Genomic DNA, 26,722 nt, shown 5'->3' with positions numbered 1-26,722 from the left:
ATGTATGTATATATGGAATAAAAACATTTATACACTGGAATATTATTTTTGCTTTTCTTTCTCTTGCTTCAGGAGACATGTCTAGTAAGAAGTTGCTATGGTTGATGTCCAACAGGTTACTTCCTATATTCTACTCCAGAATTTTTTTTTTCCTATATCAAATACTTTCTTTTTTTTTTCAATATATGAAATTTATTGTCAACTTGGTTTCCATACAACACCCAGTGCTCATCCCAAAAGGTGCCCTCCTCAATACCCATCACCCACCCTCCCCTCCCTCCCACCCCCCATCAACCCTCAGTTTGTTCTCAGTTTTTAACAGTCTCCTATGCTTTGGCTCTCTCCCACTCTAACCTCTTTTTTTTTTCTTTCCCCTCCTCCATGGGTTTCTGTGAAGTTTCTCAGGATCCACATAAGAGTGAAACCATATGGTATCTGTCTTTCTCTGTATGGCTTATTTCACTTAGCATCACACTCTCCAGTTCCATCCACGTTGCTACAAAGGGCCATATTTCGTTCTTTCTCATTGCCATGTAGTACTCCATTGTGTATATAAACCACAATTTCTTTATCCATTCATCAGTTGATGGACATTTAGGCTCTTTCCATAATTTGGCTATTGTTGAGAGTGCTGCTATAAACATTGAGGTACAAGTGCCCCTATGTATCAGTACTCCTGTATCCCCTGAGTAAATTCCTAGCAGTGCTATTGCTGGGTCATAGGGTAGCTCTATTTTTAATTTTCTGAGGAACCTCCACACTGCTTTCCAGAGTGGCTGCACCAATCTGCATTCCCACCAACAGAGCAAGAGGGTTCCCGTTTCTCCACATCCTCTCCAGCATCTATAGTCTCCTGATTTGTTCATTTTGGCCACTCTGACTGGCGTGAGGGGATATCTGAGTGTGGTTTTGATTTGTATTTCCCTGATAAGGAGTGACGTTGAGCATCTTTTCATGTGCCTGTTGGCCATCCAGATGTCTTCTTTAGAGAAGTGTCTATTCATGTTTTCTGCCCATTTCTTCACTGGATTGTTTGTTTTTCGGGTGTGGAGCTTGATGAGCTCTTCATAGATTTTGGATACTAGCCCTTTGTCCCATATGTCATTTGCAAATATATTTTCCCATTCCATTGGTTGCCTTTTAGTTTTGTTGGTTGCTTCCTTTGCTGTGCAGAAGCTTTTTATCTTCAAAAGGTCCCAGTAATTCATTTTTGCTTTTAATTCCCTTGCCTTTGGGGATGTGTCGAGTAAAAGATTGCTATGGCTGAGGTCAGAAAGGTCTTTTCCTGCTTTCTCCTCTAGGGTTTGGATGGTTTCCTGTCTCACATTCAGGTCCTTTATCCATTTTGAGTATATTTTTGTGAATGGTGTGAGAAAGTGGTCTAGTTTCAACCTTCTGCATGTTGCTGTCCAGTTCTCCCAGCACCATTGGTTAAAGAGACTTTTTTCCATTGGATGTTCTTTCCTGCTTTGTCAAAGATTAGTTGGCCATACGTTTGTGGGTCTAGTTCTTGGGTTTCTATTCTATTCCATTGGTCTATGTGTCTGTTTTTGTGCCAATACCATGCTGTCTTGATGATGACAGCTTTGTAGTAGAGGCTAAAGTCTGGGATTGTGATGCCTCCTGCTTTGGTCTTCTTCAAAATTACTTTGGCTATTCGGGGCCTTTTGTGGTTCCATATGAATTTTAGCATTGCTTGTTCTAGTTTCGAGAAGAATGCTGGTGTAATTTTGATTGGGATTGCATTGAATGTGTAGATAGCTTTGGTTAGTATTGACATTTTGACAATATTTATTCTTCCAATCCATGAGCGGGTAATGTCTTTCCATGTCTTTATATCTTCTTCATTTACCTTCATAAGCTTTCTATAGTTTTCAGCATACAGATCTTTTACATCTTTGGTTAGATTTATTCCTAGGTATTTTATGCTTCCTGGTGCAATTGTGAATGGGATCAGTTTATTTGTCTTTCTGTTGCTTCATTGTTAGTGTATAAGAATGCAACTGATTTCTGTACATTGATTTTGTATCCTGCAACTTTGCTGAATTCATGTATCAGTTCTAGCAGACTTTTGGTGGAGTCTATCGGATTTTCCATGTATAGTACCATGTCATCTGCAAAAAGTGAGAGCTTGACTTCATCTTTGCCAATTTTGATGCCTTTGATTTCCTTTTGTTGTCTTATTGCTGATGCTAGAACTTCCAACACTATATTAAACAACAGTGGTGAGAGTGGGCCTCCCTGTCGTGTTCCTGATCTCAGGGAAAAAGTTCTCAGTTTTTCCCCATTGAGGATGATGTTAGCTGTGGGCTTTTCATAAATGGCTTTCATGATGTTTAAGTATGTTCCTTCTATCCCGACTTTCTCAAGGGTTTTTATTAAGAAAGGGTGCTGGATTTTGTCAAAGGCCTTTTCTGCATTGATTGACAGGATCATATGATTCTTATCTTTTCTTTTATTAATGTGATGTATCACGTTGATTGATTTGCAAATGTTGAACCAGCCCTGCATCCCAGGAATGAATCCCACTTGACCATGGTGAATAATTCTTTTTATATGCCGTTGAATTCGATTTCCTAGTATCTTATTGAGAATTTTTGCATCCATATTCACCAGGGATATTGGTCTGTAGTTCTCTTTTTTTACCTGGTCTCTTTCTGATTTAGGAATCAAAGTAATACTGGCTTCATGGAATGAGTCTGGAAGTTTTCCTTCCCTTTCTATTTTTTGGAATAGCTTGAGAAGGATAGGTATTATCTCTGCTTTATTTTTTTTTTTATTTTTTTTTTTTTTTTTAAATTTTTTTTTTCAAAGTTTTTTATTTATTTTTGGGACAGAGAGAGACAGAGCATGAACGGGAAAGGGGCAGAGAGAGAGGGAGACACACAGAATCGGAAACAGGCTCCAGGCTCCGAGCCATCAGCCCAGAGCCTGACGCGGGGCTCGAACTCACGGACCGCGAGATCGTGACCTGGCTGAAGTCGGACGCTTAACCGACTGCGCCACCCAGGCGCCCCTATTATCTCTGCTTTAAACGTCTGGTAGAACTCCCCTGGGAAGCCATCTGGTCCTGGACTCTTATTTGTTGGGAGATTTTTGATAACCGATTCAATTTCTTCGCTGGTTATGGGTCTGTTCAAGGTTTCTATTTCCTCCTGATTGAGTTTTGGAAGAGTGTGGGTGTTTAGGAATTTGTCCATTTCTTCCAGGTTGTCCAATTTGTTGGCATATAATTTTTCATAGTATTCCCTGATAATTGTTTGTATCTCTGAGGGATTGGTTGTAATAATTCCATTTTCATTCATGATTTTATCTATGTGGGTCATCTCCCTTTTCTTTTTGAGAAGCCTGGCTAGAGGTTTGTCAATTTTGTTAATTTTTTCAAAATACCAACTCTTGGTTTCGTTGATCTGCTCTACAGTTTTTTTTTTAGATTCTATATTGTTTATTTCTGCTCTGATCTTTATTATTTCTCTTCTTCTGCTGGGTTTAGGCTGTCTTTGGTGTTCTGCTTCTACTTCCTTTAGGTGTGCTGTTAGATTTTGTATTTGGGATTTTTCTTTTTTCTTGAGATAGGCCTGGATTGCAATGTGTTTTCCTCTCAGGACTGCTTTCGCTGCATCCCAAAGCATTTGGATTGTTGTATTTTCATTTTCATTTGTTTCCATATATTTTTTTTTAAATTTTTTTTTCAACGTTTTTTATTTATTTTTGGGACAGAGAGAGACAGAGCATGAACAGGGGAGGTGCAGAGAGAGGGAGACACAGAATCGGAAACAGGCTCCAGGCTCCGAGCCATCAGCCCAGAGCCTGACGCGGGGCTCAAACTCACGGACCGCGAGATCGTGACCTGGCTGAAGTCGGACGCTTAACCAACTGCGCCACCCAGGCGCCCCTGTTTCCATATATTTTTTAATTTCTTCTCTAATTGCTTGGTTGACCCACTCATTCTTTAGTCGGGTGTTCTTTAACCTCCATGCTTTTGGAAGTTTTCCAGACTTTTTCCTGTGGTTGATTTCAAGCTTCATAGCATTGTGGTCTGAAAGTCTGCATGGTATATTTTCAATTCTTGTAAACTTATGAAGGGCTGTTTTGTGACCCAGTATGTGATCTATCTTGGAGAATGTTCCATGTGCACTCGAGAAGAAAGTATATTCTGTTGCTTTGCGATGCAGAGTTCTAAATATATCTGTCAAGTCCATCTGATCCAATGTATCATTCAGGGCCCTTGTTTCTTTATTGACCGTGTGTCTAGATGATCTATCCATTTCTGTAAGTGGGGTGTTAAAGTCCCCTGCAATGACCACATTCTTATCAATAAGGTTGCTTATGTTTATGAGTAATTGTTTTATATATCTTGGGGCTCCGGTATTTGGCTCATAGACATTTATAATTGTTAGCTCTTCCTGATGGATAGACCCTGTAATTATTATATAATGCCCTTCTTCATCTCTTGGTACAGCCTTTAATTTAAAGTCTAGTTTGTCTGATATAAGTATGGCTACTCCAGCTTTCTTTTGGCTTCCAGTAGCATGATAAATAGTTCTCCATCCTGGGAGAACTGATATAAATATGGCTACTCCAGCTTTCTTTTGGCTTCCAGTAGCATGATAAATAGTTCTCCATCCCCTCACTCTCAATCTAAAGATGTCCTCAGATCTAAAACGAGTCTCTTGTAGACAGCAAATAGATGGGTCTTGGTTTTTTTTTATCCATTCCGATACCCTATGTCTTTTGGTTGGCACATTTAATCCATTTACATTCAGTGTTATTATAGAAAGGTATGGGTTTAGAGTCATTGTGATGTCTGTATGATTTATGCTTGTAGTGATGTCTCTGGTACTTTGTCTCACAGGATCCCCCTTAGGATCTCTTGTAGGGCTGGTTTAGTGGTGACAAATTCCTTCAGTTTTTGTTTGTTTGGGAAGACCTTTATCTCTCCTTCTACTCTAAATGACAGACCTGGTGGATAAAGGATTCTCGGCTGCATATTTTTTCTGTTCAGCACACTAAACATCTCGTGCCAACCCTTTCTAGCCTGCCAAGTTTCAAAGGAGAGATCAGTCACGAGTCTTATAGGTCTCCCTTTATATGTTAGGCACGTTTATCCCTTGCTGCTTTCAGAATTTTCTCTTTATCCTTGTATTTTGCCAGTTTCACTATGATATGTCGTGCAGAAGATCGATTCAAGTTACGTCTGAAGGGAGTTCTCTGTGCCTCTTGGATTTCAATGCCTTTTTCCTTCCCCAGTTCAGGGAAGTTCTCAGCTCTAATTTCTTCAAGTACCCCTTCAGCACCTTTCCCTCTCTCTTCCTCCTCTGGGATACCAATTATGCGTATATTATTTCTTTTTAGTATATCACTTAGTTCTCTAATTTTCCCCTCATACTCCTGGATTTTTTTATCTCTTTTTCTCAGCTCCCTCTTTTTCCATAACTTTATCTTCTAGTTCACCTATTCTCTCCTCTGCCTCTTCAATCCGAGCCGTCGTCGTTTCCATTTTGTTTTGCATTTCGTTTAAATAATTTTTCAGCTCCTCCTGGCCTTTCCTTAGTCCCTTGATCTCTGTAGCAAGAGATTCTCTGCTGTCCTCTATACTGTTTTCAAGCTCAGTGATTAATTTTATGACTATTATTCTAAATTCACTTTCTGTTATATTATTTAAATCCTTTTTGATCAGTTCATGAGCTCTTGTTATTTCCTGGAGATTCTTTTGAAGGGAATTCTTCCGTTTGGTCATTTTGGATAGTCCCTGGAGTGGAGCGGACCTGCAGGGCACTTCCCCTGTGTTGTGGTGTATAACTGGAGTTGGAGGGTGGAGCCGCAGTCTGACCTGATGTCTGCCCCCAGCCCACTGCTGGGGCCATAGTCAGACTGGTGTGTGCTTTCTCTTCCCCCTCCTAGGGACAGGATTCACTGTGGGGTGGTGTGGTCTGTCTGGGCTACTTGCACACTGCCAGGCTTGTGGTGCTGGGGATCTGGCGTATTAGCTGGGGTGGGTAGGCAAGGTGCACGGGGGCAGGAGGGGCAGGCTTAGCTCACTCCTCCTTAAGTGATCCTTTTCAGGAGGGGCCCTGTGGCAGTGGGAGGGAGTCAGACCCGCTGCTGGAGGGGTGGCTCCGCAGAAGCACAGCGTTGGGTATTTGCGTGGAGTGAGCAAGTTCCCTGGCAGGAACTGGTTCCCTTTGGGATTTTGGCTGGGGATGGGCGAGGGAGATGGCGCTGGCGAGCGCCTTTGTTCCCCGCCAAACTGAGCTCTGTCATCCGGGGGCTCAGCAACTCTCCCTCCCTATGTCCTCCAGACTTTCCCCTTTCTGAGCAGAGCTGTTAACTTATGACCTCCCAGACGCTAAGTCGCGCTTGCTGTCGGAACACACTCCTTCAGGCCCCTCCGCTTTTGCAAGCCAGACTCGGGGGCTCTGCTTGGCCGGCAAGCTGCCCCTCTGCCCTGGCTCCCTCCCCCCTGTCCGTGCAGCATGCACTGCGTCTCCGCCCTTCCTACCCTCTTCCGTGGGCCTCTCGTCTGCGCTTGTCTCAGGAGACTCCATTCTGCTAGTCTTCTGGTGGTTTTCTGGGTTAGTTAGGCAGGTGTAGGTGGAATCTACGTGATCAGCAGGAAGCGCAGTGAGCCCAGCGTCCTCCTACGCCACCATCTTATGGTCTTTCCCCCTCTACTCCAGAATTTTAATGGTGTCCCGACTCACATTTAGGACTTTAATCCATTTTGAATTTATTTTTTTGTATGGTGTAAGAAAGTGGTACAGTTCCATCCTTTTGCATGTTGTCCAGTTTTCTCAACACTTTGTTGAAAACACTATCTTTTTCCCATTAGATATTCATTCTTTGTTTGTTGATGATTAATTGACCATATAGTTGGACATTCATTCATAGGTTTTCTATTCTGTTCCTTTGATCTATGTGTCTATTTTTGTGCCACTACCATACTGTCTTCTTGAATACACATTTGTAATATAACTTGGAGTCTGGTATTGTAATGCCTCCAACATTGCTTTTCTTTTCGATTGCTTTGGCTATTTGGGTTTTTTTGTGGTTCCATATAAATTTTACAATTATTTGTTCTAGCTCTGTGCACAATGCTGTTGGTATTTGATAGGGATTGCATTAAATGTGTAGATTGCTTTGGGCATTATAGACATTTTAACAATATTTATTCTTCATATCCATGAGCATGGAATGTTTTTCCATTTTTTTGTTTCATTTTCAATTGCTTTCATCCGTGTTTTATAGTTTTTGGAGTAAATACCTTTTACCTCTATGGCTAGGTTTATTCCTTGGTATTTTATGTTTTGTGGTTTTTTTTGGTGAAGTTATGCCTGGGATCGACTCCTTGATTTGTCTTTCTGCTGCTTCATTATTGGTGCATAGAAATGCAACAGATTTCTGTGCATTGATTTTGTTCTGTGACTTCACTGAATTCATGTATCAGTTCTAGCAATTTTTTGGTGGAGTATTTTAGGTTTTCTGTATAGATTAGCATGTCATCTGCAAATAGTGAAACTTCTGTGCAAATTTGAATATATGTTATTTCTTTTTGTTGTCTGATGACTGTGGCTAGGACTTCCAGAATTATGTTAAATAACAGTGGTGAGAATGGATATCCCTGTCTTCTTCCTGACTGTAGAAGAAATACTCAGTTTTCCCCCACTAAGGGTGATGTTACCTGTGGGTTTGTCATATATGGATTTTATTATGTTGAGGTGTATTCCCTATAAGCCTCCTTTGTTGAGAGTTTTTATCATGAATGGATGTTACACTTTCTCAAATGCTTTTTCTGCATTGGGAATAATGTATTGAGAGAATAATATGGTTCTTATTCTTTCTTTTATTAATGTGGTGTGTCACGTGTATCACATTGATTGATTTGCAAATCAGCCTAGGAATAAATCGCCCTTGATCATAGTAAATGATTATTTTATTTTATATATTTAAAGTACATCATTCATTTATTTTAATGTAAGTCTGGAATTGGGATGCCTCCAGCTTTTGTTTTCTTTTTAACATTACTTCAGCTATTCAGGGTCTTTTCTGGTTATATGCAAATTTTAGAATTGTTTCTTCTAGTTCTGTGAAGAATTCTGGTGTTGTTTTGTTAGGAATTGCATTGAATGTAGATTGCTTTGGGTAGTATAGACATTTAAACAATATTTATTTTTCCAATCCATGCATATGGAATGTTTTTCCACTTATTTGTGTCCTCTTCAATTTCTTTCATAAGCTTTCTATAGTTTTCAGCATACAGATATTTTTGCTGAATAAAGAATTCTTGGAAGAGTATTTTTCCCATTAAGCACATTGAAAATTTCCTGCCATTCCCTTCTGGCCTGCAAAGTTTCAGAGGACAGGTCTGCTGCTACCTTTATGTGTCTGCCCTTGTAGTTTAAGAACTTTGTCCCTAGCTGTTTTCAGAATTCTCTCTTTAACTTTTATTTTGTAAGTTTCACTATGATATGTCATGGTGTTGACCTGTTTTTGTTTATTTTGAAGACATTTGTCTGTGCCTCTTGGACTTGGATGACTGTTTCCTTCCCCAGATTAGGGAAGTTCTTAGCTATATATGTTCAAATAAACTTTCTGCCCCTTTTACCACTCTTCTTCTTCTTCTTGGACTCCCATGATATGGATATTGTTTCATTTCATTGAATCAATTAGTTCTCTAAGTCTCCTATTATGATCTAATAATTTTCTTTCCCTCTTTTTTTCAGCTTCATTATTTTCCATAATTTTATCTTTGTCACCTATTCTCTCCTCTGCTTCTTCAATCCTCATGGTGACTGTATCTAGTTGTTTGGAATCTCAGTTATATAATTTTTTATTTCATTCTGACTAGATTTTAGGTCTTTTTTTAATTAACTTTTTATTTTAAGATGATTGTAGGTCCACATACAGAGAGATCCCATATACCCTTACCCTTTCTCTATATGGCAACATCTTGCAAAACTATAGTACAATATCACAGCCAGGATATTGACATTGATACAGTCAAGATTCAAAACATTTCTATTAAGGCAAGAATCATTCATGTTGTCCTTCTGCAGCCACACCCACTTCCCTCCTTCCTCAACCCCCTCTTTAATCTTGACAATCACCAACGTGTTACGCAGTTCTATATTTTCGTCATTTCAAGATGTTATATAAATGGAATCATGCAATGTATAACTTTTGGTGATTGCCTTTTTTCAGCAAGCTTAATTCTTTAATTTCTGAAACAAGGGTTTCTTTGGTGTCTTCTATACTTTTTTCAAATCCAGGTATTATTCTTCTGAATGCTGTTCTAAATTATTTTTCAAGATATGTTGCTTATATCTGTTTTGAGCAAGTCCCTGGCTGTGATTTCTTCTTGAACTTTATTTTGGGGAGAATTCTTCCATCTTGTCATTTTTGCTAAGTTTCTGTCTTTTGTCTGTTTTAAAAGCTTGTTATGTTTCCTGCACCTGAGAGTAATCCTATATTAAAAAGTGGTTATACATCGTCCAGGGCCTGGCACTTCAGGAAGTTTTTCTGGTGTATGTTATGTGCACTCTGCTGTTGCATTTTGGCTGCTCTTTCCCTCTGGTCTGTCCTCTGCAGACCTCCTTCTTGTTTGCTGTGGTGGAGTGTTTGGACCTTTATCTAGGTGTGTTTTGATTTTTTGTTGAAGTAAACCTGGAAAAAAAGGGGGGGAACCTGAAACCAAGAAAAAGAGAAAAAGTAAGGGAACAACAACAACAACCAAAAAACAAAAAAAAAACCAAAAAAAAAACCAAAGAGAATCAAAAAACTATAAGGCTGATTTAAAAGAAAAAGGAAAAAAAGAAAAAAAACAAAAGAAGGATAAAAGAAAAGGAAAAGAATGAAAAAGCCTGATCCAAAAAAGAGAAAAGGAAATTAAAAAAAAAAAAGCAAACAAGACACTATGAGCCTGATTCCAAAAGAAAAAGAAAAATAAGAAGAAAGAAACAATGAAAAAAGAACTGTAGGTGTCATTTTGAAGCACTAGATTTTCAGGGCACTTGGTGCATGGCTTGTGCTGGCTGTGCTGGTCTTCTAGAGGAGAGGATTCTGCTTTGGCTCAGAGTCAGTCTTACTCCAGTAAATAAGCAGTTGTCAGGCACACAGGGGTGGGTTTTGGTGTAAGCAAGTCTCACCTCCACTGGGGTCACTGTGTTGCTCTCTGAAGTCCAACCTTGTTTTTGGGGTGAAAATGGCACTACCCCAATTTCTCCTCCCCAGACCAGGTATCTCACACCCCTCGCTGTTCAGGCAGCCCTCACATTATAACAAAGGGAGTCAGTTCACCCTGTGCCACAGCTCTTCTGTTATTTCTTTTACATATAGCTGGGATTCAAAACCCAAAGTCTTTTTTTTTTCTTTTTTTTTTGGGGGGGTAGAATACCTTTATTTATTTTTTTATTTTTTAAATATTTATTTATTTATTTTTAATATTAAACTTACGGTCAAATTGATTTCCATACAACACCCAGTGCTCAACCCAACAGGTGCCCTCCTCAATGCTCATCACCCACTTTCCCCTCCCTCCCACCCCTCATCAACCCTAAGTTTATTCTCAGTCTTTAAGAGTATCTTATGTTTGGCTCCCTCCCTCTCTAACTTTTTTTTCCCCTTCTTCTCCCCCATGGTCTTCTGTTAAGTTTCTCAGGATCCAACATGGATGGAACTGGAGAGTGTTATGCTAAGTGAAATAAGCCATACAAAAAAGACAGATACCATACGCTTTCACTCTTATGTGGGTCCTGAAAACCCAAAGTCTTAAAGTACCTTGGCCTCTCGAATATCCACTCCCTTCCTCTGAAGTAGAGCCTTTCCACACTTGTGAAGTCCTCTGTCCATTAGAAACAATCCCATGTCTGCACAGTGCGTGGAATCTATGGTGTAGCACCTCTAAAAGCAGCAAAGGTTATTTTCCCTCTGGACCCTCCCAATCCCCTGCTGATGAAAAGCCTTTGTCTGGGACCTGAGGGACTTTTGTCCTCGAGAGGCAATAAACCCTCTTCCAAAAGTACTTCAGGAAGGGGAATATTCTCTCCTAGTGTGCCCCAGAGATCCCTACACCACACTATGCATTCTGAGGCCAGCTCCCTTCTCTCCAGAAGCTCATACCACAGCTTCACTCCTGAGAAGGTCACGCACTTTCAAAACCTCAGAGTTTGAGCTCCAAACACTGTTTGCAAAAACAAACAAACAAACAAACACAAAATTGGAATACTCTGTACTTCTCACTCCTCAGTCCATGGTTCAGAGAGATTTTCCTCTTGTGTGAACTCAATGCTGTACTTTCTCAACCCCTGTCTCTTTCTCTACCTTTTGTCTCTTCACAGAAAGGTTCCCTTTCTTCCATGGCACCACCATTTTTCTCTCCACTAATTCACTTCCATGCACCTCGCACCTGCCAAGCTGTCTCCCTCCAACTTTGGAGATCTTTCTGCCACTCCACAGATTGATTTCCTGGGTGTCCCAAGTGATCTGACTTCAATACAGCTGTGTTTGAGGGACAAGGAAAGCCAGGGTCTCCATACTTCCCTGTCATCTTAACTCCTCCCTCTGATCATGATGAATGAATCTTTTAATGTACTGTTAGATTCAATTTGCTAGTATTTTGTTGAGAATTTTTGCATCCATGTCTGTCAATAATATTGGCCTGTAGTTCTCTTTTTTTTTTTTTTTTTTAATTAATTAATTAATTTATTTATTTTTTAATATATGAAATTTACTGTCAAATTGGTTTCCATACAACACCCAGTGCTCATCCCAAAAGGTGCCCTCCTCAATACCCATCACCCACCCTGCCCTCCCTCCCACCCCCCATCAACCCTCAGTTTGTTCTCAGTTTTTAACAGTCTCTTATGCTTTGGCTCTCTCCCACTCTAACCTTTTTTTTTTTTTTTTTTTTCTCCCTTCCCCTCCCCCATGTGTTTCTGTTACGTTTCTCAGGATCCACATAAGAGTGAAACCATATGGTATCTGTCTTTCTCTGTATGGCTTATTTCACTTAGCATCACACTCTCCAGTTCCATCCACGTTGCTACAAAAGGCCATATTTCATTCTTTCTCATTGCCACGTAGTATTCCATTGTGTATATAAACCACAATTTCTTTATCCATTCATCAGTTGATGGACATTTAGGCTCTTTCCATAATTTGGCGATTGTTGAGAGTGCTGCTATAAACATTGGGGTACAAGTGCCCCTATGCATCAGTACTCCTGTATCCCTTGGATAAATTCCTAGCAGTGCTATTGCTGGGTCATAGGGTAGGTCTATTTTTAATTTTTTGAGGAACCTCCACACTGCTTTCCAGAGCGGCTGCACCAATTTGCATTCCCACCAACAGTGCAAGAGGGTTCCCGTCTCTCCACATCCTCTCCAGCATCTATAGTCTCCTGATTTCTTCATTTTGGCCACTCTGACTGGCGTGAGGTGGTATCTGAGTGTGGTTTTGATTTGTATTTCCCTGATGAGGAGCGACGTTGAACATCTTTTCATGTGCCTGTTGGCCATCCGGATGTCTTCTTTAGAGAAGTGTCTATTCATGTTTTCTGCCCATTTCTTCACTGGGTTATTTGTTTTTCGGGTGTGGAGTTTGATGAGCTCTTTATAGATTTTGGATACTAGCCCTTTGTCCGATGTGTCATTTGCAAATATCTTTTCCCATTCCGTTGGTTGCCTTTTAGTTTTGTTGGTTGTTTCCTTTGCTGTGCAGAAGCTTTTTATCTTCAATCCAAACGCTTTGGGATGCAGCGAAGGCAGTCCTGAGAGGAAAATACATTGCAATCCAGGCCTATCTCAAGAAACAAGAAAAATCCCAAATACAAAATCTAACAGCACACCTAAAGGAAATAGAGGCAGAACAGCAAAGGCAGCCTAAACCCAGCAGAAGAAGAGAAATCATAAAGATCAGAGCAGAAATAAACAATATAGAATCTAAAAAAACTGTAGAGCAGATCAACGAAACCAAGAGTTGGTTTTTTGAAAAAATAAACAAAACTGACAAACCTCTAGCCAGGCTTCTCAAAAAGAAAAGGGAGATGACCCAAATAGATAAAATCATGAATGAAAATGGAATTATTACAACCAATCCCTCAGAGATACAAACAATTATCAGGGAATACTATGAAAAATTATATGCCAACAAATTGGACAACCTGGAAGAAATGGACAAATTCCTAAACACCCACACTCTTCCAAAACTCAATCAGGAGGAAATAGAAAGCTTGAACAGACCCATAACCAGCGAAGAAATTGAATCGGTTATCAAAAATCTCCCAACAAATAAGAGTCCAGGACCAGATGGCTTCCCAGGGGAGTTCTACCAGACGTTTAAAGCAGAGATAATACCTATCCTTCTCAAGCTATTCCAAGAAATAGAAAGGGAAGGAAAACTTCCAGACTCACTCTATGAAGCCAGTATTACTTTGATTCCTAAACCAGACAGAGACCCAGTAAAAAAAGAGAACTACAGGCCAATATCCCTGATGAATATGGATGCAAAAATTCTCAATAAGATACTAGCAAATCGAATTCAACAGCATATAAAAAGAATTATTCACCATGATCAAGTGGGATTCATTCCTGGGATGCAGGGCTGGTTCAACATTCGCAAATCGATCAACGTGATACATCACATTAACAAAAAAAAAGAGAAGAACCATATGATCCTGTCAATCGATGCAGAAAAGGCCTTTGACAAAATCCAGCACCCTTTCTTAATAAAAACCCTTGAGAAAGTCGGGATAGAAGGAACATACTTAAAGATCATAAAAGCCATTTATGAAAAGCCCACAGCTAACATCATCCTCAATGGGGAAAAACTGAGAGCTTTTTCCCTGAGATCAGGAACACGACAGGGATGCCCACTCTCACCGCTGCTGTTTAATATAGTGCTGGAAGTTCTAGCATCAGCAATCAGACAACAAAAGGAAATCAAAGGCATCCAAATTGGCAAAGATGAAGTCAAGCTTTCGCTTTTTGCAGATGACATGATATTATACATGGAAAATCCGATAGACTCCACCAAAAGTCTGCTAGAACTGATACATGAATTCAGCAAAGTTGCCGGATACAAAATCAATGTACAGAAATCAGTTGCATTCTTATACACTAACAATGAAGCAACAGAAAGACAAATAAAGAAACTGATCCCATTCACAATTGCACCAAGAAGCATAAAATACCTCGGAATAAATCTAACCAAAGATGTAAAAGATCTGTATGCTGAAAACTATAGAAAGCTTATGCAGGTAATTGAAGAAGATATAAAGAAATGGAAAGACATTCCCTGCTCATGGATTGGAAGAATAAATATTGTCAAAATGTCAATACTACCCAAAGCTATCTACACATTCAATGCAATCCCAATCAAAATTGCACCAGCATTCTTCTCGAAACTAGAACAAGCAATCCTAAAATTCATATGGAACCACAAAAGGCCCCGAATAGCCAAAGTAATTTTGAAGAAGAAGACCAAAGCAGGAGGCATCACAATCCCAGACTTTAGCCTCTACTACAAAGCTGTCATCATCAAGACAGCATGGTATTGGCATAAAAACAGACACATAGACCAATGGAATCGAATAGAAACCCCAGAACTAGACCCACAAACGTATGGCCAACTCATTTTTGACAAAGCAGGAAAGAACATCCAATGGAAAAAAGACAGTCTCTTTAACAAATGGTGCTGGGAGAACTGGACAGCAACATGCAGAAGGTTGAAACTAGACCACTTTCTCACACCATTCACAAAAATAAACTCAAAATGGATAAAGGACCTGAATGTGAGACAGGAAACCATCAAAACCTTAGAGGAGAAAGCAGGAAAAGACCTCTCTGACCTCAGCCGTAGCAATCTCTTACTCGGCACATCCCCAAAGGCAAGGCAATTAAAAGCAAAAGTGAATTACTGGGACCTTATGTAGTTCTCTTTTTTAGTGAAGTCTTTGTATTTGGAAGCAGGGTAATGTTGTTCTCATAGAAAGAATTTGGAAGTTTTCCTTCCATTCCTATATTTTAGAACTGTTTTTAGAAGAGCAGATATTAACTCTTCCTTCGATGTTTGGTAGAATTCTCCTGTGAATCTATTTGGCCCTGGACTTTTTTTGTGTGGGAATATTTTTGAATAGTGATTCGATTTCTTTTCTGTATCAGTCTGATCAAGTTTTAATTCTCTTCCTGTTTCAGTTTTTGTAGTTTCTATGTTGGTACATAGAATTTAACCATTTCTTCCAGATTGCTCAATTTGTTGATCTTTAACTTTTCATAATATTCTTTTATAATTGTATTTCTGTGACGTTGGTTGTTATTTATCCTCTATTATTTGTGATTTTATTTATTTGGGTCCTTTCTCTTTTTGATAAGACTGATTAAGGGTTTATCAATTTTATTTTTTCAAAGAATCAACTCCTGGTTTCATTGATCTTTCTATTGGGCGTTTTTTTAGCCTGCATATCATTTATTTCTGCTCTAATCTTTATTATTTCCCTCCTGCTAGCTTTAGGCTTTGTTTGTTGTTCATTTTCTAGCTCCTTTATGTAGAAGGTTAGGTTGCATATTTGATACTTTTCTTGCTTCTTGATGTAGGCCTGGATTGCTATATACATCCCTTTTAGAACTGCTTTGCTGCATCCCAAAAGTTTTGGATCACTGTGTTTTCATTTTCATTTGTTTCCATGTATTTTTTTTAATGTTTTATTTGATTTCGTGGTTGGCTCATTCATTGTTTAGTAGAATGTTTAATCTTCATGTATTTGTGGTCTTTCCAAAGTTTTTCTTGTGGTTGAATTCAAATTTCATAGAGTTGTGGTCAGAAAAGATGTATGGCATGATCTCAATCCTTTTGTATTTTTGAGGCCTGATTTGTGATTTAGTATGTGATCTGTCCCATGTGAACTTGAAAAGAATGTGTATTCTGCTACCTTAGGGTGAAATGTTTTGAATATAACTGTTAAGTTCATCTGGTCGAGTGTATCATTCACAACCATTGTTTCTTTGTTGATTTTCCCTAGATGATCTGTCCATTGTTATAAGTAGGGTGCTAAAGTCCCCTACTATTTTGTATTATTATCAATCAATTCCTTTATGTTTGTTATTTATTATTTTATATGTTTGGGTGCTCCCATATTGGATGCATACATATTTACAATTGTTAGATCTTCTTTGTTGGATACTGCATTTTATTATTGTGTGTCCTTCTTCAACTCTTGTTACAGTCTTCGTCTTAAAATCTAGTTTGTCTGATATAAGTATTGCCACTCTGGCTTTTTGTTGTTGTTGTTCATTTGCCTGATGTATGTTTCTCCATCCCCTGACTTTCAGTCTGCAGGTGTCTTTAGGTCTAAAATGAGTCTCTTGTAGGGAGCATATAGATGGATCTTTTTAAAATCTATTCTCATACCTTATGTTTTTTTGATAGGAGCATGTAGTCCACTGACATTCAGATTAATTATTGATAGGTATGTATTTAGTGGAATTTTGTTACTTGTTTTTCATTGTTTCTGGAGACTTTTTTGTTCCTTTCTTGTCTTTGTCACTTTTGGACTTTCCTTTCTACTCAAAGAGTCCCCTTTAATATTTCTTGAAGAGCTGATTCAGTGGTCACAAACTTCTTTAGTTTTTGTTTGGAGAATTCTCTATGTCTCCTTTTATTATAAGTGATAGCCTTGTTGGAGCAAGCAGGCTAGGCAGCCAGTGTCGGGGTGAGCTGCCCTTCCTAGGTGCCTCTGTATTTATGCTGAGGAACAGGTGAAGGAAGTGGCTCCTTCCAGCTCCTTTGTCTCTAGAGAGGTGTCTCTATGAATGCCACATGTCAGTGGTATGCTCCAAGAAGAGTGAACAATCTCCCCCTTGTTTGTCCCAGGTGTTCCTCAGATCTGTGCCTCCATGCTGTCTGCCCCCAGGTTGTTTGCCTGCCTTCTCTCCAGGGCTCTATCCAGGCCAGACCTGTGGACCCTTAAAACTCCAGTCTTCAAGCCCTACTAGTTGTAAAAAACGAATGAAAATCAGCCCCCACTCATTTTCCCAGTGGATGACTTTGGGGAAGTGTTATGCTTGTGCATCCCCATGTAAGAGTTTCTTTTTCTGTTATCGTTCTCCATTACCATGGCTTCCTACCCTCCACTCCAAGTGGGGTGATCCATTTCACCCCAAAACTATGTCTCTTCACTTCTTACCTTCCTCAGTGTGGCCCCTTCTCTTCCTCTAGTTGTGGAGTTTGTTCTGTCAGTCTTCAGGTTGATCTCTTGGGTATTCAGAGTGATTTGATAGTTATCTAGTTGTTTTTAAGGGACAATATGAGCCCAGGATCCTCCTACAATGGCACGATCTTAGCTCCCCTTCTCTACCACATTTTCTTTACCCATTCATCCATTGATAGACATTTAGGTTGTTTCCCTATCTTGGATTTTGTAAACATAGCTGCAATGAACATGAGAGTTCTTCTTACTGTCATCCTCAGATTTCTAATCCAATCCTAACATTCATTGAAGACATCAACCTTCTTTCCACATCTTTTTTTGGTGTCATCCAGGGCAAGTCAACACCTAGGTAGATTATTCCAATCAGCCTTACTCTAGCCTTGATAACTTCAACACCAAAGACTTTTATCACCACTCCTCATCATTCATCCATTTCCATAACTATAACTTAAATCTTGTAACCTGATATTGCTTCATCTCTGAAATTTTAAACTCCAGTATCCCATGTTCTGACCATAATCTTTTATTCTTCCAGTCATCTCATTCCTTTGTTTCCATCTCATCTAAGCTTCTACCTGACTTTCCTTTCCCTGGGCTTGGCCCCTGCTGATCAGCTCACTTCCAGATGCACTTCCATCTCTCTCCAGTATAAATCCCATAATCTGTCATTGATTAATTTATTAAGTAAATATTTTAAAGGTGCCTACTGTGTGGTAAGCTCTTCTGTAAGAACTTTGCATATAGCAGTAAAATCCACAGCCTCATAGAGCTTGCATTCTAGTGAGAGAAAGGAAACAAACAAAAAAACAAATGATAATGTATTGTATCAGGAAATAAGTGCTATGGAGAAAATAAAACAGAAATGTTTAATATGGAATGTGGCAAGGTGACATTTGAGGATATCTTAAAGGAAATGAGGGAGTAGTGTTTCCAAATTCCTGACAGATATTAATATTTGCAATCCACGGTCAATAAATTGGAATTCCTGGGCATTCTCAGAAATTTCTAAAGTCATAAGATACTCAGTATTTTTCATAAAATTTACTTGAATTTTTCTAATTATGATTTTTTATAATAATAAATAGTAGATTGTTTTTATCTGACACCTGTAAAATAAAATCCAGTATAATAATATATGTATGGTTTATTATTATTATAAACGACATATAATAAAAAGATTATATATTTCAATTACATGTAAAAATTATGTCTACCTGATATAGATGACTGATAACAGAAAATATTAAAAGAAAGTAACATTAGCACAAAAATGCCAAATAGAAATCATTTGAAAACTTGAAAGATAGGGCCACAAATATTTTGTATTTCAAAGATAAGATAACATTATTAAAATAAAATTTAAATAAATATATTGCAGTTTTCCAGCTTTATTATAGTATGATTGATGAAAAATTATGTATATTTAGGTAGTACAACATGGTGTTTTTAAAGGTGTACAATGTGATGATTTAATATATGTATACAATTGTGAAAAGATTACCACAATCAAGTTAATCGACACATTCATTAACTCATATGGTTACTTTTTTTGGTGTGTGTGGTAGGAACCCTTAATTAATCTCTTAGCAAATTTCAAGTATGCATTATTATTAGCTATAGTCACTATGTTGTATAATAGATCCCCAGAACTTATTCATCTTATCACTGAAAGTTTGTATTCGTTGAACAACATCTCATTTTTCCAAACCTCCAGCTCCTGAAAACCACCATTATACTCTCTGATTGTGAGAGGTAGAGACAGAGAGAATACACTTGAAATTGGAGAGTGAAAGAAAGTGGTCAAAAATGATACTAAAGTTTTTTTCTTTAACAGGAAGAATAAGATTACCATTGAGATGTGAAAGACTTGCTTAAAAGTAACAAGAATTTGAGAAAATGTAAAAGTAAAGTATTGGGTGGATCTGGAGCTGTTTTAAGATGTTAATTTTAAGATGCTTATAATATATCCAAGTGGAAATGTTTAGTAATAAGTAAGCTGGATGTTTAAGTCTGGAGTTCATGGAAGAGGTCTATACTACAGATATAAATTTGAGAATCCTAAGGATTTAGATGATATTTAAAGCCATGCAACTAACTGGATGCCTCTTCAAGGAAATAAATACATAGAGAAAAGAGAAGATATCCAAATAATTGGTAATCTGCAACATTTAGAGGCCATCATAATAAATAACAGTGGGTAGAGAAGTCAGTGGAAAACCAGGAGACTGCATTACCTTGGAAGTCAAGTGAAGAAATTATTTCAAGGAAGAAGGAGGAAACAAATGACTCAAATGCTGCTAATTTTTAGGCAAAATGAGGACTGAAAATTGGTTTGGGTTTAACAATATGAAGACCTTGACAAGAACAATTTCAATGTGTAGGTAGGTACAAAGCTTTATTGGAGAGGGTTTAAGAGAAAATTGAAAGAGAGGAAATGAAGACAGTCAGTATAGAAAATTTATTCAAGGACTTGTATAAAAGGGACCGGAGAAAAGAGATTAATTTCTTTCTACTTCCAGGCCTTTCCATTGATGCCACCCACAAACTAAAATCTTAGGGTAATCAAGTATTTTAACACTGTTTCTATACCTGAGCTGCTATACCTTGTAGAAAAAAAACAATCATGCTGATTGATACCATCAGATATTCATGGCCTTCAACTTGAGCTGGACCCCGAAAACTTCAAGGCATCTTTTCATACATCCTTACTCTCATTATTCCATTTTACATCTTTCTTCAAACTCCCCCAATCCATACTCCCCACTCTCCACTGAATCTGTACAAGTAATCAGTTACCAAAATATTGTTGGTTCTACCAGTACAGCTTCACTGTCACCTCTGTAATGATTTAGTTCCCTCTAATTTATCTTCTGGATTATAACAGTAGCCCACCTGCCTTTAGACTATCTCCTTTATAATACATTGATCCCACTGCTACCAGATTGGACTTTCTAAACCAAAAATGTGAGCACATCATTCTGTTTAAAGGACCTCAATGGCTCCCTATCACCAATAAGGTAAAATCTAACTCTCAAGTTTAACGTCTAAGGTCCTTCAAGATATGACTTATATTCGTTCATTTAGTCTTTCAAAAAATATTTCTTGGGGGCCTATTCTGTTCCAAACTCCATGTTATTTGCTGGTAACACCAAAATGGATACATCGTGATCTCAGTTTCAGTGAGTTCCCAGTCCAATTTTATTTCTATACCACTCTTTAATAACTATCATTACTTATAGTCATCTCTTTAAAATTTTTTTAATGTTTATTTATTTTTCACAGAGAGAAAGAGACAGAGCACGAGTAGGGGAAGGGCAGAGAGAGAGGGAGACAGAATCTGAAGTGGGCTCCAGGCTCCGAGCTGTCAACACAGAGCCCCACTCGGGGCTCAAACTCACAGACCATGAGATCATGATCTGAGCAGAAGTCAGCCACTCAACCGACTGAGCCACCCAGCCACCCCATAGTCATCTCTTTAAACTTAGGGTTCTTGAAATATGTCTTACTGCTTCAATGTCCTTTGCCTTTTTCTTTTTTTTTTTTTATAAAATTTTTTTTTTTTGCAACGTTTTTTATTTATTTTTGGGACAGAGAGAGACAGAGCATGAACGGGGGAGGGGCAGAGAGAGGGAGACACAGAATCGGAAACAGGCTCCAGGCTCCGAGCCATCAGCCCAGAGCCTGACGCGGGGCTCGAACTCACGGACCGCGAGATCGTGACCTGGCTGAAGTCGGACGCTTAACCGACTGCGCCACCCAGGCGCCCCTCCTTTGCCTTTTTCTACCTAAAATATCATCCTTGTTTCTTCAGATTCTGCTTGGCTCCTTTAAAATTCAACCTAAACATCATATCCTCATGAATACTTTTCTTATTTAAATTCCTTTTCTGTCTTCCCATAGCACTCTGATCTTACCCCTATCATATTACTTATCACACTGTACTGACAAAATTGATTTATCTGCCTTCCCCAGTGAGACAGTGAGTTCTTTGAGGAACAACAGTCTTGTTTGTCTTTGAACACCCACCACCTAGCTTAGTGTCCTATATATAGTAGGTACTCAATAAATATTTTACAACATGAATGAAGAAAAGTTTCTCATACTTTGCTTAATCTCATTAAACTTTTACCCTGTGAAGAGCTTTATGAATCCTACTTCTTTCATACTACATTTTAGCTTCTTTCCAAGTTTTGTATAACCTGCAAATCTGATCTACATTCCTTTTAGTAGTGTGTCACTACAAGACACATTCTCTAAGTTTAACATCAATCCACTAATCACCAAACTTTGGTAAAATCCTTCCAGTTATTAACCTTTTGGGCAATGCTATTACCCAGATCAGATTCTTCCAGCACCTTATCAAATACCTTGCTGAAATCCAGATTAAAAAAAAATCTATAGCATTCTTATCATCTATTCTGTCAAGTGACCTTATAAAAAAAACAAAACAAAAACAAAAGGAAATGAGGCTAAACTGACCTCTAAATTGGTTGCTCTTCCTAAGCCTCTGTTGCCCTCCACACTCCACACCCAATCCATACCTCTCTTCTATTTCTAAACACATGGAAAATTATGTTTTCTCAATAATGTCTCACATGCATGTCTAGTCTCACACTGTCCCCTCTGTCTGAAATTATTTTTCCCTTTCTCTATTTGTTAATGTTGAAATTCAACTTCTTAGAACTCTTCTAAGAATCTTACCCTTCATTTTACCTTGTATGATGCAGTGAAATGGGATTGTCTTTGCTATTTTTTTAAATAAAAGTCTGGGAGGAAAATGAGGGATTGAAAAAAGTGATTTGATCCTGGTGTCCTTCACAATTAATTACAAAGCAGAGTGTAGGACAAAGATCTCTTAGTATAATAAAGTCAGAGTTAATAGTTTACATTATGTATATTTAAAGCATTCAAGTTTGTCATATAAGCTATATAGGGCTTGGGGGAAGAAGATTCACTTTAAGGTGTCAGAAATTATTTATGTTAAATATATTAGGAGAGAACATACTTGTAACCCTATGCCTACCCTTACGCATATACACAGAATATAACTAAAGAGAAATTCTGAGAGACAGAAAAGGTATATATCACATGGATCTGAAGATTAGAGTGATATGGCCAGGAGACAAAGAATAGTACATGCTATCATAAAATTAAAGGAGAAGGAATTTGATTCTGCTCTAGAGCTTGCACAGGTAGCAAAGCCCTGCTGACCCCTTGACTTCAGCCCAGTGATGCTGATTTTGGACTTCAGATATTCAGAACTGTAAGAGAATGAATGTTTTAAGCCATCAAGTTTGTGGTGAATTGTTACAATAGTCACAGGAAACTAATGCAGATGGAAGGAGAATAAAGAAATCTATCCATGTATTATAATATATCATATAACATATAAGCTGTTTTGCATTAAGTTGTTAATTACATACCCCACCACCTTACAATACACTAGAATATGTGCTGCTTGAGTTCCAAGACTGTGTCATTATCACCATTGTGAATTTTTTTTTCATTCCTTAATGTGCTTCAGTCAGAGCCTAATTTCTAAGTGATTCCTTTTTTTGTGATATAATAATGCATATGCTCCTTTATTGATCATTAACAAGGTGTATCAGTGTGTCCAATATTTTAGTTTTGGAACAGTGATGAACAAAAATTGTTATTTCATTATATCTGTATAAATGTAGTGTGATATGAACATATCTTTTGTTTCTATGGGTGACAGGGTCACAGACACTCTGAACACTACTGTGGTTTATTGATTAATGTTTGTAATGGGAGAAAAAACTGAATTTCAGTTAGAGGTTTCTACAAACAAAGATGTAATTTCCCATCCAAGTTTCTGGATCCCCTGATTTCTATCCATGGACCCTTTCTATCCTGTCAACCCCAGGCTGAGGGTCTTGTCATGGAGTGTTGAAGCTGGCTCACTTGCATGTCTATTCTCTAGCACTAATAAAAGGGAAAAAGAAAAGTTAATAGACAACAATCTTGTCTTTATGGAGATGAAAGTGTGCCCATCACTTCTCATAGTCCATTGACTTGAACTTGGTCTTATGGTTTCAAGAGAAACTGTGTTTCAAGAGAAACTGTCTGTGGGCTGGCTGTGTGCCTGGCTAAAATTAGGTACTTTTACTATTAAACAGGAGAAAGAATAAATTCTTAGTAGCTACTACAGGAATATAGGACTCCCAAAAGTATGCTTGAAATTCAGTTTTATACCAACCAGACTCAGAAGAGATTGTGTGATTTAAAGAGGATTATTGTGAGGATTACCTACAGTGTGTTCCAGTGGCTGGTAAAGAGTAAGTGCTCAATAAATATTCACTGAAGCTGACTTGCATGTGACCAGGCTCTGTTAGAGGAATAACGCACATCCCAGAATTCCTGGGATGATAAAGGGTCAAAGATATTTATGTTTAAATTCATTCATTTGTTCATCCAAGAAATATTTTTTGAGCTTTGAGCCAGACACTGTTGTAGTTGTCAGAAAAATGGCAGTGAGCAATATTATTATTAGGTGATGTTATATGGCAAAGGTAGGGAGATTTTAAGAGTGCAATTAAGTTCCCAAATCAGCTGATTCTGAGCTAATCAGAAGGGACATTATCCAAGATGTGCCTGACTGAATAGGGTAAAAGCCCTTAAAGGAGGAACTTGACTCCACCTGAGGTGAGAGAGAATTCTCTTGCTGGCTTTGAAGAAGCAAGCAGCCATGTTGTGAACTGAATATGGAAGGAAACACATGACAAAGACCTGAGGGCAGCCCCTAAGAGCTGAGAGCAGTCTCTTTCAGCTACTAATAAGAATCTCAGTCACACAGCTCTAAGGAAAATGAATTCTGCCAAAAACATGAATGGGTTTGGAAGTGGATTCTTCCCCAGTCAAACGTTCTGATGAGAACATAGCCTAGACAACATCTTGGCTAAATAAAAAGCTTGGAGAACATAAATATGTTCTCCATATTTATTTATTTATTTATTTATTTATTTTCAATATATGAAATTTATTGTCAACTTGGTTTCCATACAACACCCAGTGCTCATCCCAAAAGGTGCCCTCCTCAATACCCATCACCCACCCTCCCCTCCCTCCCACCCCCCATCAACCCTCAGTTTATTCTCAGTTTTTAAGAGTCTCTTATGCTTTGGCTCTCTCCCACTCTAACCTCTTTTTTTTTCCTTCCCTTCCCCCATGGGTTTCTGTTAAGTTTCTCAGGATCCACATAAGAGTGAAACCATATGGTATCTGTCTTTCTCTGTATGGCTTATTTCACTCAGCATCACACTCTCCAGTTCCATCCACGTTGCTACAAAGGGCCATATTTCGTTCTTTCTCATTGCCATGTAGTACTCCATTGTGTATATAAACCACAATTTTTTTTATCTATTCATCAGTTGATGGAAATTTAGGCTCTTTCCACAATTTGGCTATTGTTGAGAGTGCTACTATAAACATTGGGGTACAAGTGCCCCTATGCATCAGTACTCCTGTATCCCTTGGGTAAATTCCTAGCAGTGCTATTGCTGGGTCATAAGGTAGGTCTATTTTAATTTTCTGAGGAACTTCCACACTGTTTTCCGGAGTGGCTGCACCAGTTTGCATTCCCACCAACAGTGCAAGAGGGTTCCCGTTTCTCCACATCCTTTCCAGCATCTTTGGTCTCCTGATTTGTTCATTTTGGCCACTCTGACTGGCCTGAGGAGTTCTCCATATTTATGAGTCTCTTCTGTTTTGTCCCCCTCCCTGTTTTGTATTATTTTTTTTCCCTTCCCTTATGTTCATCTGTTTTGTCTCATAAAGTCCTCATATGAGTGAAGTCATATGATTTTTGTCTTTCTCTGACTAATTTCACTTAGCATAATACCCTACAGTTCCATCCACGTAGTTGCAAATGGCAACATTTCATTCTTTTTGATTGCTGAGTAATACTCCATTGTGTGTGTGTGTGTGTGTGTGTGTGTGTGTGTATGCCACATATTCTTTATCCATTCATCCATCGATGGACATTTGGGCTCTTTCCACACTTTGGCTATTGTTGATAGTGTTGCTATAAACATGGGGTTCATGTGTCCCTTCAAAACAGCACACCTGTATCCCTTGGATAAATGGCTAGTAGTGCAATTGCTGGGTTGTAGGGTAGTTCTATTTTTAGTTTTTTGAGGACCCTCTGTAATGTTTTCCAGTGTGGCTGCACCAGCTTGCAATCCCACCAACAATGAGAAAGAGATCCTCTTTCTCTGCATCCTCACCTGAGTTGTTGCCTGAGTTGTTAATGTTAGCCATTCTGACAGGTGTCAGGTGGTATCTCATTGTGGTTTTGATTTGTATTTCTCTGATGATGAGTATACTGAGCATTTTTTCATGTGTCGGTTGGCCATCTGGATACCTTCTTTGGAGAAGTGTCTATTCATATCTTTTGCCCATTTCTTCACTGGATTCTTTGTTTTTTGGGTGTTGAGTTTAATAAGTTCTTTATAGATTTTGGATACTAACCATTTATCTGATATGTCATTTGCAAATATCTTCTCCTTTTCCATTGGTTGCCTTTTAGTTTTGCTGATTGTTTCCTTGGCTGTGCAAAGCATTTTATTTTGATAAGGTCCCAGTAGTTCACTTTTGCTTTTGTTTCCCTTGCCTTCAGAGATGTGTTGAGTAAGATTTTGCTGCAGCCAAGATCAAAGAGGTTTTTGCCTGCTTTCTCCTCGAGGATTTTGATGGCTTCCTGTCTCACATTGAGGCCTTTCACCCATTTTGAGTTTATTTTTGTGTATGGTGTAAGAAAGTGGTCCAAGTTTATTCTTCTGCATGTTGCTGTCCAGTGTTCCCAGCATCACTTGCTGAAGAGACTGTCTATTCCATTGGATATTCTTTCCTGCTTTGTCAAAGATTAGTTGGCCATACGTTTGTGGGTCCATTTCTGGATTCTCTATTCTGTTCCATTGATCTGAATGTCTGTTCTTGTGCCAGTACCATACTGTCTTGATGATTACAGCTTTGTAGTATAGTTTGAAATCTGGGATTGTGATGCCTCCTGCTTTGGTTTTCTTTGTCAAGATTGGTTTGGCTATTCAGGGCCTTTTCTGGTTCCATATAAATTTTAGGATTATTTGTTCTAGCTCTGTGAAGAATGCTGGTGTTACTTTGATAGGGATTGCATTGAATATGTAGATTGCTTTGGGTAGTATTGACATTTTAACAATATTTGTTCTTCCTATCCAGGAGCATGGAATGTTTTTCCATTTTTTTGTGTCTTCTTTAATTTCTTTCATAAGCTTTCTATAGTTTTCAGTGTATAGATTTTTTTCCCCTATTTGGTTAGATTTATTCCTAGGTATTTTATGGTTTTTGGTGCAACTGTAAATGGGATCGATTCCTTGATTTCTCTTTCTATCACTTCATTGTTGGTGTATAGGAATGCAACCAATGTTTGTGTGTTGATTTTATATCCTGCCACTTTGCTGAATTCATGAATCAATTCTAGCAGTTTTTTTGGTGGAATCTTTTGGGTTTTCCATACAGAAT

The sequence above is a fragment of the Neofelis nebulosa genome, chromosome X, assembly GCF_028018385.1.
Source record: "Neofelis nebulosa isolate mNeoNeb1 chromosome X, mNeoNeb1.pri, whole genome shotgun sequence".
Taxonomy (NCBI): domain Eukaryota; kingdom Metazoa; phylum Chordata; class Mammalia; order Carnivora; family Felidae; genus Neofelis; species Neofelis nebulosa.
Note: the sequence above shows the minus strand (reverse complement) of the source record.